We start from the raw sequence: 15,770 nt of genomic DNA, 5'->3' as shown, positions 1-15,770 counted from the left end.
AATTCTTAATTTATTGCCATTATTTTAATATTTTATTGATTTTTTAAAAATTGTGTGTGATTAAAAGAAATGCCAAGCAATAGTAACTGATTACGGCCCCGTCTACAATCGTAACCGAATTCTGCCTTCCTTGACTACCAGGTCTCACGTCGTGGCATTCCTTGGCCCCAGAAGTCAAGATCGGTCCGACTCGTGCAGAGAGTCTTCTGAGATCAGGAAGAGATACCACTGGTGGACTGGCTCCCCCTCTCCGCTCACCCCATCCCCTCCTCCCCGCGCACCCCTGTTACACCTAAACAGTGAGCAGTATTGCAGTTCACTGCGCTACCTTAATTGAAACATTCAAAACCTCCACCAGGGAAAAGTGGCCCATGACGTTCTGCTTCAACACTAACATGTGCGGCCATAACCTCCATATTCGTGGGCCTGGCTCCTACTGACTATGCTCTATTCGACGCAATAAAAGAGATCATGTGGGGTAAGAACTTCATGCATTTGTCCACCAGTGGCTCTGGAACACCCACAATTTAATGGGTTACTATGCAAATACAGAAATTGTCAGAACTATGGCGAAACTACCCGTAATTTGTCTTGTTCAGTAAATAGTTCTTGTGCCTATACAGAAATTGTGGTACCAATCATTTTCGAATAGTACTAAAATATCTGGTACAGGCTCTCGATGAAGAATGGGCTGCAATTCCCCCACAGGCATTCACACACCTCTCTGGAAGTGTCCCAGCAGAGTGGAAACGTCGTAAAGGCGGGATGGACATACCTCATCTACATCTACATCTACATGACTACTCTGCAATTCACATTTAAGTGCTTGGCAGAGGGTTCATCGAACCACAATCATACTATCTCTCTACTATTCCACTCCCGAACAGCGAGCGGGAAAAACGAACACCTAAACCTTTCTGTTCGAGCTCTGATTTCTCTTATTTTATTGTGATGATCATTCCTACCTATGTAGGTTGGGCTCAACAAAATATTTTCGCATTCGGAAGAGAAAGTTGGTGACTGAAATTTCGTAAAAAGGTCTCGCCGCGAAGAAAAACGTCTATGCTTTAATGACTTCCATCCCAACTCGTGTATCATATCTGCCACACTCTCTCCCCTATAACGTGATAATACAAAACGAGCTGCCCTTTTTTGCACCCTTTCGATGTCCTCCATCAATCCCACCTGGTAAGGATCCCACACCGCGCAGCAATATTCTAACAGAGGACGAACGAGTGTAGTGTCAGGCAGTAGGTGTTCGGATACTTTAGATCTGATAGTGATTTTACCATGTATGTTATAAGAGTGATCAACCTCAATAAATTACATTGTTAAGTAAGTCAGTAATCTTTCTCGTAATGAAATATTATTAAGTTTCCTTTAATTTACGTCTATCGTCACAAAGTTTTGTTAACAGATTGCCGGTTTCGGTCTATAATGACCATCAAAGATCTGCAGCAAAAAAATGGGAAAGAACATAAATACACTCGCAGATTGTCTACAGCTTAAAAGCAATACATAGACCATAATGAAAAGTACTACTGATAAATATATGCATTTATGCGGTTTAAGTATGAAGATGCATACCTGTTTCATAAAAACAAACTCCTAATGTACTGCATCCATAGTGGAATCTTAAAATGTTAAATGCAGAGTCAGCACCAGCATCGTCAAATACATATAGATAACATCACATGCACGAGTCGTGTTGTCAGTAGCACTACTTTTCAAAACAAGCTGCCGTGCAGCAGCCACAAGATGTGTGTGTTGTCAGGTCACCAGATGTTGCCAAAGTCGGCATACACTAGTTTTCAATAATTAATTGAAGAGCGAAAATAAACGGGTATACAATAGTTGAAGTCTGTAATTAGCTTATAATGTAAAAAAAAGGCATTACAGTAATAAAAAGAACACGGCAAAAGTAAGATTGTTAAAAAGAGGAAGAGTTAAGAAACGGTAGTTGACATATAGTCTAGTGCCAATATTCTAGATAACGACATAAATATTTAACTCCTTTATAGTGCACCGGATAATATTAAACAACTATAAAACAAATCACTAAAGAAGCCACAAATGAAAGAAAACATAGTGCTGTACATAATCAGCGCCCTCTGTTAGCGCTAACGCCAGAATTCCGCACAGGCGGGAAGTGATTGGAGGAACGTGACCGCCAGAGGGTCCCTCGTACCCTGCGGCACTCCGTTGAAAGAAAAGAACGATAAAATTCCATAACAGTGCATGACCCACATTATCTGGTTAATGCAGTCTATTAAATGAACAGAGATGGAACAAGACCATACTAGAGTCATGCGTAAAACGTACGAAAACGAAGTAAATATGTAAGGCACTCAGTACTAGGTGAAATTATCAACTGACTATATATAACAGAGTGATTAGAGTAAAACTAATTCGAGGGTTGGATTCCCTCACTTCCTCATCGAGGACTCGCACTGCCTGGGCTACTCTTAGTTGACGTGGAAGAGCCCCAACCGTGCCTGTCGCGTTGTTGCCCGTCTACACGCCGTCCCTGGTCGCCGCCGCCGCCGTCTCTCGGTGCTCGCCGCTTCTGCCGCCGCCGCTGCCGCCGTCACTCGGTGTTCGCTGTCGCCCGCAGTCATGGACACCCCAACTACCACCATCATCTACACCTCCCCTTCACCTGCCCCCACTGTAACGTCATGGAGTGCTTCCTCTGGGATTAACCCGTCTCATCCATCTCCCCTACACACCGTCTCCTCCCCAGTTACCTCCTCTCCGTCACTGTATCCCCACCTGTATGTCACTCTAGCTCCTATCCCTGCTACTACACCTCCTTCTGCTCCTGCCTCTGCCCCTGCTCCCACCCCCCTCCCCCCCTCCAGCTCCTGTCGCCCGCCGAGACGACTTTCCCCCCATCCCACCTGCAACTACCACTGCTTCCCCTGCCCGAGTCACCGCCAGCCGCGCCACAGTCGCCTCCACAGAGCGCCCTGCCCTCTCATCTGGTGCTACTGCCTCACAGGAGGGCCCTGCCTCCGACCACCTCCCCAGTCCCTCATCCCTCCTCCCAGGCCACACCCGCCAAAAAATCTTCCAAACAGCAAAGTGGCGACCTCTCCTCTACCCCCTCATCCAAAAAGTCACTGCCCACAACCCCCTCCCACTGACCCCGCTATGGATACCACCCCACCTCCCTCCTCTCCAGCCCCCTCCCTGTATACCTTTGTCCAAGCCAACCCTGATACGAAATTCCTCGATGCCTGCACCCTCACCCTTGAAATCTGGAAGTACATCCCCAGCGCACCCATCACCCAACTTATCCGTCGCAGAGACTCTGTTCTTGTCAAGTCTCCCTCTCCCTTCTTCCGTACCGATCTCCTCTGGCGCCTTCCCCGCATCACCTTTGGGACCCACGCATCCCTCACCCTCTTCCTTACATCCTCCTCTCCTCGTCAGCCCAAACTGCCTCGTTGTCTGCCAACCCTCACAGCTGTCATCACAAATCTCAGTCCTGTGGTTACGGAGGCTGAGGTGTTGGCGTAACTGAATGCCCACCCCACTCTGGAAGTCTGCTCCGCCCACCGTATTTACGACTCCTCTGGCCCTACTTTCCTAATGCGTATCTTTACAGAATCTGCCTCCTCCATCGACCACCTCCTCACGCAGGGAGCCCTGATTTTCAACCGCCGCCACCCTGTTGAGCCGTCTCATTCCCCTCCTCAGTACTACAGCTGCCAGCGCTGCTTTCTGTACAACGACCACCTCACCCAAACCTGCAAGAACCCACCCACCTGCCCCCATTGTAAAGCCTCCCACTTCCTTAAACAGTTCGAACCTCGCCTCCTACCCCCGTCCTGAAACACCTGCAATGAGCCTCACCCCACCTATTCTTCCAAATGCAAAGCCAAGCCCCCTCCTACCAACCATGAACTCACTGTCCCCGTTCGCCTCATTGACCCACTCATCCACCCTAACAATTCTTTCCGCCCTCCCCCTACAGCAGAAGACATCATCTGGTTCCTCACCATCGTCCTGCAGAACATCCACCCCTTCCAGCGCCCCGACACACTCCAGCAGATTTCCCTTGCTGCCTGCTCTGTTTTCCATTTAAACACCTACACCACGTACTCTCAAAGCCAGGCCCACTTTACCTTCACCCTCCTCGACACCCTCGTTTAAGCCCCTCTCCCCTTCCCGCACCCTTCCCACCTCCAACCTCCTGGTGCGTCAACAGTATCGTCTCCTCTACCTCAACATTCGCTCCCTCCCGGCAAACAAATACCTCTTCATGCATACCCTCTCCCAGCATCAGGTGGACTCCTTCATCCTTAATGAAACCTTCCTCCAACCCCACCGTGTTGTCCGGACCTCCCCTTATCTCCTTCACCCCACTAACAATCCCCTACCCCTAGCCCGAGGCAGGGTCGCTATAGGCCACCTCCGCCATCTTCCTGTCCAGCCACAACCCCTCCTCAATGACCCGACTGAACAGCTTTACCTCAGCCAATTTTTTCCCTCCCTCACTGTCACCTGTGCCACTATCTATATCCGCCCTGCAGCTCATCTCCCCTTTGACTTCATTTCCCATGTTGACCGTACCTTCTCCACGTATGTGACCGCTGCTCACCTCATCATCCACAGACGTGACCCTGCCACCCTTCAGCGGTGGCATCAGTTCCTTGCCACCCTCCATGGTGACCTTGTTCCTCTCCCACAGCACACCCGTCCTGAAAGTAACTCCACCCCCAATGTTATCCTCGCTTCCCCCAACCTCCTTGGTCACATCGCCGTTGATGTTCTTGATCCTGTCGGTAGTGACCACCTTCTTGTCCTTCTCACCATGTCATCTATCCAACCCGCTACTGCAGCCACCCACCCAGCTGCCCCTCCAAAATCTGTCCATGACTACCACCGTGCCAATTGGGATGCCTACCAGGAATCCATTGCCTTACAGGTCGAAAGTCACGCCCTCTCCTTTTAGCACCCTGATGACATCACCCATGCCTCTTCCTTCCATCAAAAGACCATCACTGACGCAGTGGAGACTCAAGTCCCTACCAAACTCTTCCACTCTCACTGCCCTATGCTTCCTCCACAGGGTGTCCTTCTTCTGCGTGAATCCCGCACACTGTACCAATCCTTCCTCCACACTCGTGACCGGGATACTCTTACCTGCAACCGGCAATTACAGCGACATATCTGGAACCTCCTTACAGCAAAGACACACTGGGACTGGCGCCAGACATGCACACGCCTCAACTCCACCCTCCCTGTCAACTCCTCCAAGTACTGGTCAGCCTTCCACTGCCTTGCTGGTAGTCATCCCACCCCACATTACCCCATCCTCCATGAAGATCGACCATTTCCTGACAACCTCAGTAAGGCTAACCATTTTGCTTTCCACCTATCCGAGGTCTTCTCCATTCCTGACGATCCCCATTTTGATTACTCCATCTTCCCCACCGTCCTTGACCGCACTGACACCTCTTTCCCCCCGCTCGCCCCTAGCTTCCAATAGTTGGATTGGTTGCCCCCCTCAGACATCAACACTCCCATCACCACACAAGACATCACACATGTCCTCCGCTCCAAACGCAACACCACCCCTGGTCATGATGGCGTCACCTACTGTCATCTCAAGGAATCCCCTCCATCCTTCCTGTCTGTCCTTGCTACCCTATACAATGTCCTCCTCTCCACTGGATTTTACCCCGACCTGTGGAAGACTTCCTGTGTCCTGCTGTTCCCTAAACCTAACAAACCCCCCTCTGATACCTCCTCCTATCGTCCAATCTGCCTCACCTCCATGTTCAGTAAGGTCTTCGAGGCCATCCTCTCTTGCTGCATTCACCGCCACCTTAACCAGCATCGCCTCCTTCCTCTTACCCAATGTGGCTTCTGGCCTTCCTTCTCCACCGACAACCAGCTCCATAACCTTACCAATCTTCTTTCCCTCTAACTTAACTCCCATCGCTCTGCTATCTTTGTTTCCCTTGATCTCCAGAACGCCTATGACCGTGTGTGGCATCCCGGGCTTCTCTTCAAACTTCAGACCTATGCTCTTCCCATCGACTTCGCCCATCTCGTTGCTTTCTTCCTCTCCCATCGTCCCTCCTATGTGACTATCCACAATTCCAACTCCCATACTTTCTACCCTTCTGCAGATGTGCCCCAAGGTTCTGTCCTTTCCCCTCTCCTCTATCTCCTGTACACTGCTGATATGCCCAAACCTCCCCCTCCTGTTCATCTTCTCCAGTTCGCTGATGACACCACCTTCCTAGCCCTTTATCTTACCCTTCAACGGTCCCAACGTACCCTCCAAACCCACCTTGACCAATTTATCGCTTGGTGCAACCAGTGGTTCCTCCGTGTTAATCCTTCTAAGACCCAGGCGATCATTACAGGCAGCACCACCTGCTCCTCTGCCTCCATGATTTCTATCTCACCATTTATGGCCGTCCTATCCACCTCACTCCTGCCCTCAAATACCTTGGCCTCACACTCGACCGCCACCTCACCTGGACTCCCCATCTCCTTTCCATCCAAAACAAAGCTCACGACTCCCTCTGCCTCCAGAAACTCCTGTCCGGCCAGATGTGGGGGCTGCATCCTTCCTCCATCCTTCACACCTACAAATCCTTGATCCGCCCCATCCTCTGTTATGCCAGTGTTGCTTGGATTTTCGCCCCTCCCCGGTTCTATCAAGCCCTCCAAATCCTCAAACGCCATGCGCTCCGCCTCGCCTTCTGGAATTCGCCTTCCGTCCCCCACGTGCATCCTCTACGACCTCATCCCTTTCCCCCACCTTCTCCTTTTCCTTGAACACATCCTCAATCCTCACACTCTATATTGTCCGCCGCCTTGATCCCCCTCACCCCCTGGTTTCTCCCATCCTTTCAACCCCCAACCAGTTGCCGCACCTTTACTGTTGTGTCCCACCCTCTCTCCATCTCCACACCCTCCATCTCCTTTCCCAACACAACTTCCAACGTCTACCCCTCCTAGATTATGAGCTTCGCCCTGCCATCTGCCCTTCCTACCAACTCTAACCCCTTCTTCCTGCCTCCTCCTCTGGACTCCCTTTCCTCCCCCTCCCTTCTCCTGAGCGGCTTCCCCCTCCTACCCCCCCTCCATCTCTTGTGCCTCCTTCCAGTGTCTCTGCACTCCCTCCTGCCCTGTCTTCCCTCTTCCTCTCCCACCCCACGTGTCTCCTGCCTCTTCATGAACCCACTGATGCCCCTCCTCTCTTCATCCCGCCGCTTCCCCAGCTGCTCCTTGCTCTCCCCTCCTTTTCCATACTCTCTGACCTTTTCCCTCGGCAGGTCCCACCTGGCAGTTTTATTGTTCGTCGTATGTGCTCCAAGTGGGTTTTAAGTGTGTTGTTCCGGAGTGTTTTTACTACTGTGGCCGACTTTTAACCTGTGCCTGCGCATACAGTGTCTTCTCTGTGTTTTAAGAATCGCCAATTGTGTTTTTTAGATTTCTGGTGACTTTTTTTAACTGTCCCCCATGAACGTCTCCATGTCAGTGTATATTTTACCTCCATTTTCTCCCCTTACTCTGTTTTATGTTCCCCTTCTTTATCTCCTTATGTATGGAACATTTTATTATTATTTTAAGTTGTCTTGTCACTCGGCTGAAGAGCGGCGGACTGTGCTGCTCACAGCCCTCCCCTGCCTATATGGGGCAGAGGAATGAAATCACAATAAAGAAAAAAAATTATAAAACATTGTCAAATAAAGCAAAGTAGGCATTGGGCATAAAGTCACTCTGCTGCTTAAGTCGGTCAGTGGGCTTTCTATGCTCTGCTTCATAAATGTCAAGTTTCTGTAAGAAATTGAGAGCATGGCCTTCTTCTACTCTGTGACAAAAATGCATACATTTCTCAATGCTCCCGATGGAATAATCACCTTCATATGTAAGAACTGCTGTGTTCCCCTTGTCAGCACGAATCACCATTGCTTTCTCCTTCTCTGACTTGCAGCAGGTGTTTAATATTCATGTCATTATCTAGACAGTATTTGACAATATGTCATCTAAAGTTTCTTAACTCTTCCTTCTTTTTAGCAATCTTACCTTTGTCTTTTTTTTTCATTGCTTTTTATTAGTGCAATGCCAATTATACGTTACAAGCTCATTACAAACTTCAACTGTCGTATCCCACTTTATTTTCGCTGTTCAGTTAATTACTGAGAACTAGTGTATGCCGACATTAGCGACATCTGGTGAACTTACAATACACGCATGTTGAGGCTACTGTACGGCAGCTTGTTATGAACAATAGTGTTACTGACAACATAACTTGTGCGAGTGGTGTTATTTATAAAGATTTGACGATGCTGGTGCTGATTCCCCATTTAACATTTGACGATGCCACTATGGCTGCAGTACATTAGGAGTTTGGTTCTATGAAACAGGTATGCATCTTCATACTTAAAGCGCACAAATACATATATGGTCAGTAGTACTTTTCATTATGGTCTATGTATTGTATTTAAGCTGTAGACAATCTGCGAGTGTATGTTTATTCCCATTTTTTGATGCAAATCTGTGATGGTCATTATAGACCGAAACCGGTAATCTGTTAACAAAACGTTTGCGACCATAGACGTAAATTAAAGGAAACTTTTTTCATATACGGGTCACTGTTTTATTCACAACAATGTAGCAGCTTGTAAAATATTATTGTCCATTGGAAAACAGTGCCTGTTACTTTTCTTACTTGCTACGCGAAGGAACTAGCCCCCCTTCTTGCAGCGGTGTACCGTAGGTCTCTAGAAGAGCGTAGCGTTCCAAAAGATTGGAAAAGGGCACAGGTGATCACCGTTTTCAAGAAGGTACGTCGAACAGATGTGCAGAACTATAAACCTATATCTCTAACGTCGATCAGTTGTAGAATTTTGGAACACGTAGTATGTTGGAATATAATAACTTTTCTGGAGACTAGAAATCTACTCTGTAGGAATCAGCATGGGTTTCGAAAAAGACGATCGTGTGAAACCCAGCTTGCGCTATTCGTCCACGAGACTCAGAGGCCCATAGACACGGGTTCCCAGGTAGATGCCGTGTTTCTTGACTTCCACAAGGCGTTCGGTACAGTTCCTCACAGTCATTTAACGAACAGAGTAAGAGCATGTGGAGTATCAAACCAATTGTGTGATTGGATTGAGCAGTTCCTAGATAACAGAACGCAGCATGTCATTCTCAATGGAGAGAAGTAAGAGTGATTCCAGATGTGCCGCAGGGGAGTGTCATAGGACCGTTGCTATTCATAATATACATAAATGACCTGGTGGATGACATTGGAAGTTCACTGAGGCTTTTTGCAGATGATGCTGAGGTGTATCGAGAGGTTGTAACAATGGAAAATTGTACTGAAATGCAAGTGGATCTGCAGCGAATTGACGCATGGTGCAGGAAATTGAATCTCAATGTAGACAAGTGTAATGTGCTGCGAATACATAGAAAGGAAGATCCATTATCATTTAGGTACAATATAGCAGATCAGCAAACTGGAAGCAGTTAATACCATAAATTATCTAGGAGTAGCCATTAGGAGTGATTTAAAATGAAATTACCATCTAAAATAAATCGGCGATAAAGCAGATGCGAGACTGAGATTCATTGGAAGAATCGTAAGGAAATGCAATCCGAAAACAAAGGAAGTAGGTTACAGTACACTTGTTCGCCCACTGCTTGAATACTGCTCACCAGTGTGGGATCCGCACCAGAAGGGCTTGATAGAAGAGATAGAGAAGATCCAACAGAGAGCACCGCGCTTCGTTACAGGATCATTTAGTAATCGCGAAAGCGTTACGGAGGTGATAGATAAGCTCCAGTCAAAGACTCTGCAGCAGAGACGCTCTGTAGCTCGGTAGGGGCTTTTGTTGAAGTTTGGAGATCATTCCTTCACCGAGGAGTCAAGCAGTATATTGCTCCCTCCTACGTATATCACGTGAAGAGACCATGAGGATAAAATCAGAGAGATTAGAGCCCACACAGAAGCATACCGACAATCCTTCTTTCCACGAACGAGACTGGAATAGAAGGGAGAACTGATAGAGGTACTCAGGGTACCCTCCGCCACACACCGTCAGGTGGCTTGCGGAGTATGGATGTAGATGTAGATGTCTTCTGCAGTCGTAACCTCCAATTTGCACCGTTTATAAGACACCGTAAAAGAGAAATAAATACTCTACATGCAACGGTTTCGCGTAAGTGAGAAATTTAAAAGTGTAAGTGATTACTGTGTTTCGCTTCGGAAGCGAGAGCGATCACTCTCGGTTTCGCCATCCTCCGACGCCCTGGAGGCTGCAGCAGGTGGCCACCGGCGCTGCTGGAACAAGAGCGGCCCCGCGGGGGGGGGCGCGCGCTAAGCAGATATGAACGGCCATCAATTCCGCCCCCGTGAACCGGCAGCTCGGCCGGCCGCCGCGGATCGAGACCGCGATCGATTAAGATGGGCGAAGATAGCGAGCCCCGACTTTCCCCCGCCAGCGCGGCGGCGGGACAATGTCGCTCGTTACGGCGGCTCACGACTCGCGGAACACGGCCGCGGGAAAACTTCATTAGGCGGCGCCGGCGCCGGGCGCGGCCCGGCCATCCATCAGGCGGCGCTTTGAGGTCGCCGCCGGCAGGTGGCTGGCGCTTTGCCTGCGCGCCGCGCTCACCACTGACCCGTGGGGGCGGTCCGGAGCTCTGCCTCACCGGTCACCGAACCTCGCGGGCCAGTTGCTTCGTTCTGTACCGATTCTGCGGCCGAAACGGTTTTCCTGCCAGATATTCGTGGCTGGACACTGAAACATTGGAACGGTTCAACCGACAGAAAAAGACAGAAGTCGTACCAGTTGTTTAGAAAGGTCACCCTACAATTCTTTTGTAGTAATTAGAAAAATACGTAGGATTCTCCGCACGTGAAACGTACGCCAGACACCAAAGAACTGTGCATCCTACGAGCACTTCTCGGGAAGTGCCCATCTGCCTAGCTGAGTGGTCAGCGCGTCTCATTGCCATGCAGCGGACCCGTGCACGAGTGTACCAGGTGTACCGGTATGAAATGAGCGTTTTTTTGTGGAAATGAAACACTAATTTTGAATTGAAAAGTAAAAACATTTTACATGTGAAGACAGTAACTTGTTCTCGAGAGAACCGTTGATGACTGTGCAGTTTTTCCTTGGAATAAATGATAACTAACTGAAAACCTCAGCTGCCGACAAGTGTTGTTGATATACCTGGATGTGGACAGCTGAAAATGTGTACCCCGACCGGGACTCGAACCGGGAATCTCCTACTTATATGGCAGACGCTCTATCCAGCTGAGCCAACGAGGACACAGACGAATAGCGCAACTTCAGGGACTTATCCCTTGCACGCTTCCCGTGAGACCCACATTCCCAACTAAAGTGGGCAAATGTCTATAAGGTACAATACATATATAGAATTGTGGACAGTTGGGAATGTGAGTCTCACGGGAAGCGTGCAAGGGATAAGTCCCTGCAGTCGCACTATTCGCCTGTGTCCTCGGTGGCTCAGCTGGATAGAGCGCCTGCCATGCAAGCAGGAGATTCCCGGTTCGAGTGCCGATCGGGGCACACATTTTCAGCTGTCCACATCCAGGTATATCACCTGTCGGCAGCTGAGGTTTTCAGCTAGTCATCAAAACCATTTTATTCAAAGTACTGACCATTGCTTTCTATACATTTTGACCACCCTTCTGGCAACTTGTGGACACCACGCCAATACAAATATTCGTCTTTTGAAGCAAACCAATCAGACACCCAATTTTCGACTTCTTCGTGGGAATCGAAGTATTCCTCAGCCAATGCGTGTCGCATTGATGAAAACAAATGGTAGTCGGAAGGCGCCAAGTCTGGTGAATACGGCGGGTGGGGTAGCACCTCCCAGCCAAGTGTTTTGATTGTATCCTGAACCAGTTTTGCTTTGTGTGCAAGGTACATTGTCGTGTAAAAAAATTACTTTGCCATGTCTTCTGGCCCATTCTGGTCTTTTTTCGACCAATGCACAGTTCAAATTGATCATTTGTTGTCTGTAGCGACTAGTATTCACAGTTACACCGGGTTTTAGAAGCTCATGATACACCATGCCTTTCTGGTCCCACCAAACACAGAGCGTGGTCTTCTTGCCCAATTCATCTGATTTTGCAGTCGATGTTGATGGTTGTCCCGGATTAACCCATGATTTTTCCCGTTGAGGATTCTTAAAATAAATCCATTTTTCATCGCCAGTAACAATTCGAAGCAAAATTGATTTTCTTTCATGTCTTTGAAGCAAATTTGACAAATGGTTTTTCGGTGTTCCATCTGTCTTTCATTCAATTCATGTGGCTCCCATTTTCCACACTTTTGGATCTTTCCCATAGCTTCCAAACGGTTAGAAATTGTTTGTTGTGCAACATTTAGCATTTCTGTCATTTGCTTCTCACTCAAAGTATCATCTTCATCCAATATTCCTTGCAATTCGGCGTCTTCGAACTTTTTTGGTGGTCTTCCACGTTCTTCATAACTTACATCAAAATCATTATTTCAGAACGGTTGAAACCATATTTTGCATGTTGCTTCTGATGGATTCGATGCGACTCAGCAGCACATTTCTTCAAATGAAAACAAAAAATTAATGCTTTCCGCAAATCATCACTTTCTGGTACAAAATTCAACATTGTTAACACGATGAAAACATATGATCTTCTTTGTTCCATGACTTGATGTATACTGAATATTTTTGACAGATGTCATACCAACCAAACAAAAAAAATTAAGGCTCGTTCAGAACAAATGTTCCCTATCGACACATTTGTATCTTAACGCTAATTTCATACTGGTACAGCTGGTATTTTCAGAAAACGACCCAGACCCCATCACTGCTCGCACGGTAAATGTGTGTATGCCAGGATCTCAGGACGTGCCAGTTAACGTCGCACATATTCCGTACAAACTAAAATGTGTAAAGGGTTTTTACTTACATAGAGGTGTTTCCTAGAAACGGTCGTCAACCGTCGAATGAGAACGACAAACAAGTTATGCATAGGACTGCGAGGGGAAGCACGAAGAAATAGTATAGAGGCCAAAAAACCACACAAAAATTAGAATCAATTGTGGCAGAACATGAACGAAAGCGCGCTCCACACGAAGATAAAATCTACCTGGTACAAAGTGATAGCCGCGCGGGATTAGCCGAGCGGTCTATTGTGCTGCAGTCATGGACTGTGTGGCTGGTCCCGGCGGAGATTCCAGTCCTAACTTGGGCATGGGTGTGTGTGTTTGTCCTTAGGATAATTTAGGTTTAGTGGTGTGTAGGCTTAGAGACTGATGACCTTAGAAGTTAAGTCCCATAAGATTTCAGACACATTTGAACATTTTTTGAACAAAGTGATAAATGAGATAATACCGACTAACGCCAAACTGGCTGCAACAAAATTAAGGCCGTCGGAGAAATTTCACACTTGCGGCCAAAGGGACACACTTGAGCACCGTTCTTAATGCGGCAGCGCGGCAACGGTATGAGATACATCTACATCTACATGACTACTCTGCAATTCACATTTAAGTGCTTGGCAGAGGGTTCGTCGAACCACAATCATACTATCTCCCTACCATTCCACTCCCGAACAGCGCGCGGGAAAAACGAACACCTAAACCTTTCTGTTCGAGCTCTGATTTCTCGTATTTTATTTTGATGATCATTCCTACCTATGTAGGTTGGGCTCATCAAAATATTTTCGTATTCGGAAGAGAAAGTTGGTGACTGAAATTTCGTAAAAAGATCTCGCCGCGACGAAAAACGTCTTTGCTGTAATGACTTCCACCCCAATTCGCGTATCATATCTGCCACACTCTCTCCCCTATTACGTGATAATACAAAACGAGCTGCCATTTTTTGCACTCTTTCGATGTTCTCCGTCAATCTCACCTGGTAAGGATCCCACACCGCGCAGCAATATTCTAACAGAGGACGAACGAGTGTAGTGTAAGCTGTCTCTTTAGTGGACTTGTTGCATCTTCTAAGTGTCCTGCCAAAGAAACGCAACCTTTGGCTCGCCTTCCCTACAATATTACCTATGTGGTCTTTCCAACTGAAGTTGTTCGTAATTTTAACACCCAGGTACTTAGTTGAATTGACAGCCTTGAGAATTGTACTATTTATCGAGTAATCCAATTCCAACGGATTTCTTTTGGAACTCATGTGGATCACCTCATACTTTTCGTTATTTAGCGTCAACTGCCACCTGACACACCATACAGCAATCTTTTCTAAATCGCTTTGCAACTGATACTGGTCTTCGGATGACCTTACTAGACGGTAAATTACAGCATCATCTGCGAACAACCTAAGAGAACTGCTCACATTGTCACCCAGGTCATTTATATAGACCAGGAACAGCAGAGGTTCCAGGACGCTTCTCTGGGGAACACCTGATATCACTTCAGTTTTACTCGATGATTTGACGTCTATTACTACGAACTGCGACCTTCCCGACAGGAAAACACGAATCCAGTCGCACAACTGAGACGATACCCCACAGGCCCGCAACTTGATTAGAAGTCGCTTGTGAGGAACGGTGTCAAAAGCTTTCCGGAAATCTAGAAATACGGAATCAACTTGAGATCCCCTGTCGATAGCGGCCATTACTTCATGCGAATAAAGAGCTAGCTGCGTTGCACAAGAGCGATGTTTTCTGAAGCCATGCTGATTACGTGTCAATAGATCGTTTCCTTCGAGGTGATTCATAATGTTTGAATACAGTATATGCTCCAAACCCTACTGCAAACAGACGTCAGTGATATAGGTCTGTATTTAGATGGATTACTCCTACTACCCTTCTTAAGCACTGGTGCGACCTGCGCAATTTTCCAATCTGTAAGTACAGATCTATCGGTGAGCGAGCGGTTGTATATGAGTGCTAAGTAGGAAGCTATTGTATCAGCGTAATGTGAAAGGAACCTAATCGGTATACAATCTGGACTTGAAGACTTGCCCGTATCAAGTGATTTGAGTTGCTTCGCAACCCCTGAGGTATGTACTTCTAAGAAACTCATGCTAGCAGCTGTTCGTGTTTCAAATTCTGGAATATTCCATTCGTCTTCCTTGGTGAAGGAATTTTGGAAAACTGATTTCAATAACTCCGCTTTAGCGGCACAGTCGTCAGTAACAATACCATCGGCACTGCGCAGTGAAGGTATTGACTGCGTCTTGCCGCTTGTGTACTTTACATACGACCAGAATTTCTTTGGGTTTTCTACCAAATTTCGAGACAATGTTTCGTTGTGGAACCTATTAAAGGCATCTCGCATTGAAGTCCGTGCCAAACTTCGCGCGGTTGTAAATTTTAGCCCATCTTCGGGATTTCGCGTTCTTCTGAATTCGCATGCTTTTTCCGTTGCCTCTGCAACAGCGTTCGGACCTGTTTTATGTACCACGGGGGATCAGTTCCATCTCTTAACAATTTATGAGTTATGAATCTCTCAATTGCTGTTGCTACTATATCTTTGAATTTGAGCCACATCTCGTCTACATTTGCGTAGTCAGTTCGGAAGGAATGGAGATTGTCTCTTAGGAAGGCTTCTAGTGACACTTTATCCGCTTTTTTCAATAAAATTAATTTCCTTTTGTTTCTGGTGGATTCGGAAGTAACGCTATTGAGCCTAGTTACAACGACCTTGTGATCACTAATCCCTGTATCAGTCATGATGCTCTCTATCAGCTCAGGATTGTTTGTGGCTAAGAAGTCAAGTATGTTTTCGCAACCATATACAATTCGCGTGGGTTCGTAGATT

Source organism: Schistocerca gregaria, chromosome 2 (genome assembly GCF_023897955.1).
Source record: "Schistocerca gregaria isolate iqSchGreg1 chromosome 2, iqSchGreg1.2, whole genome shotgun sequence".
In the NCBI taxonomy this organism is placed as follows: domain Eukaryota; kingdom Metazoa; phylum Arthropoda; class Insecta; order Orthoptera; family Acrididae; genus Schistocerca; species Schistocerca gregaria.
The sequence above is the reverse complement of the archived record's forward strand: the minus strand, read 5'-3'. Positions refer to the sequence as shown.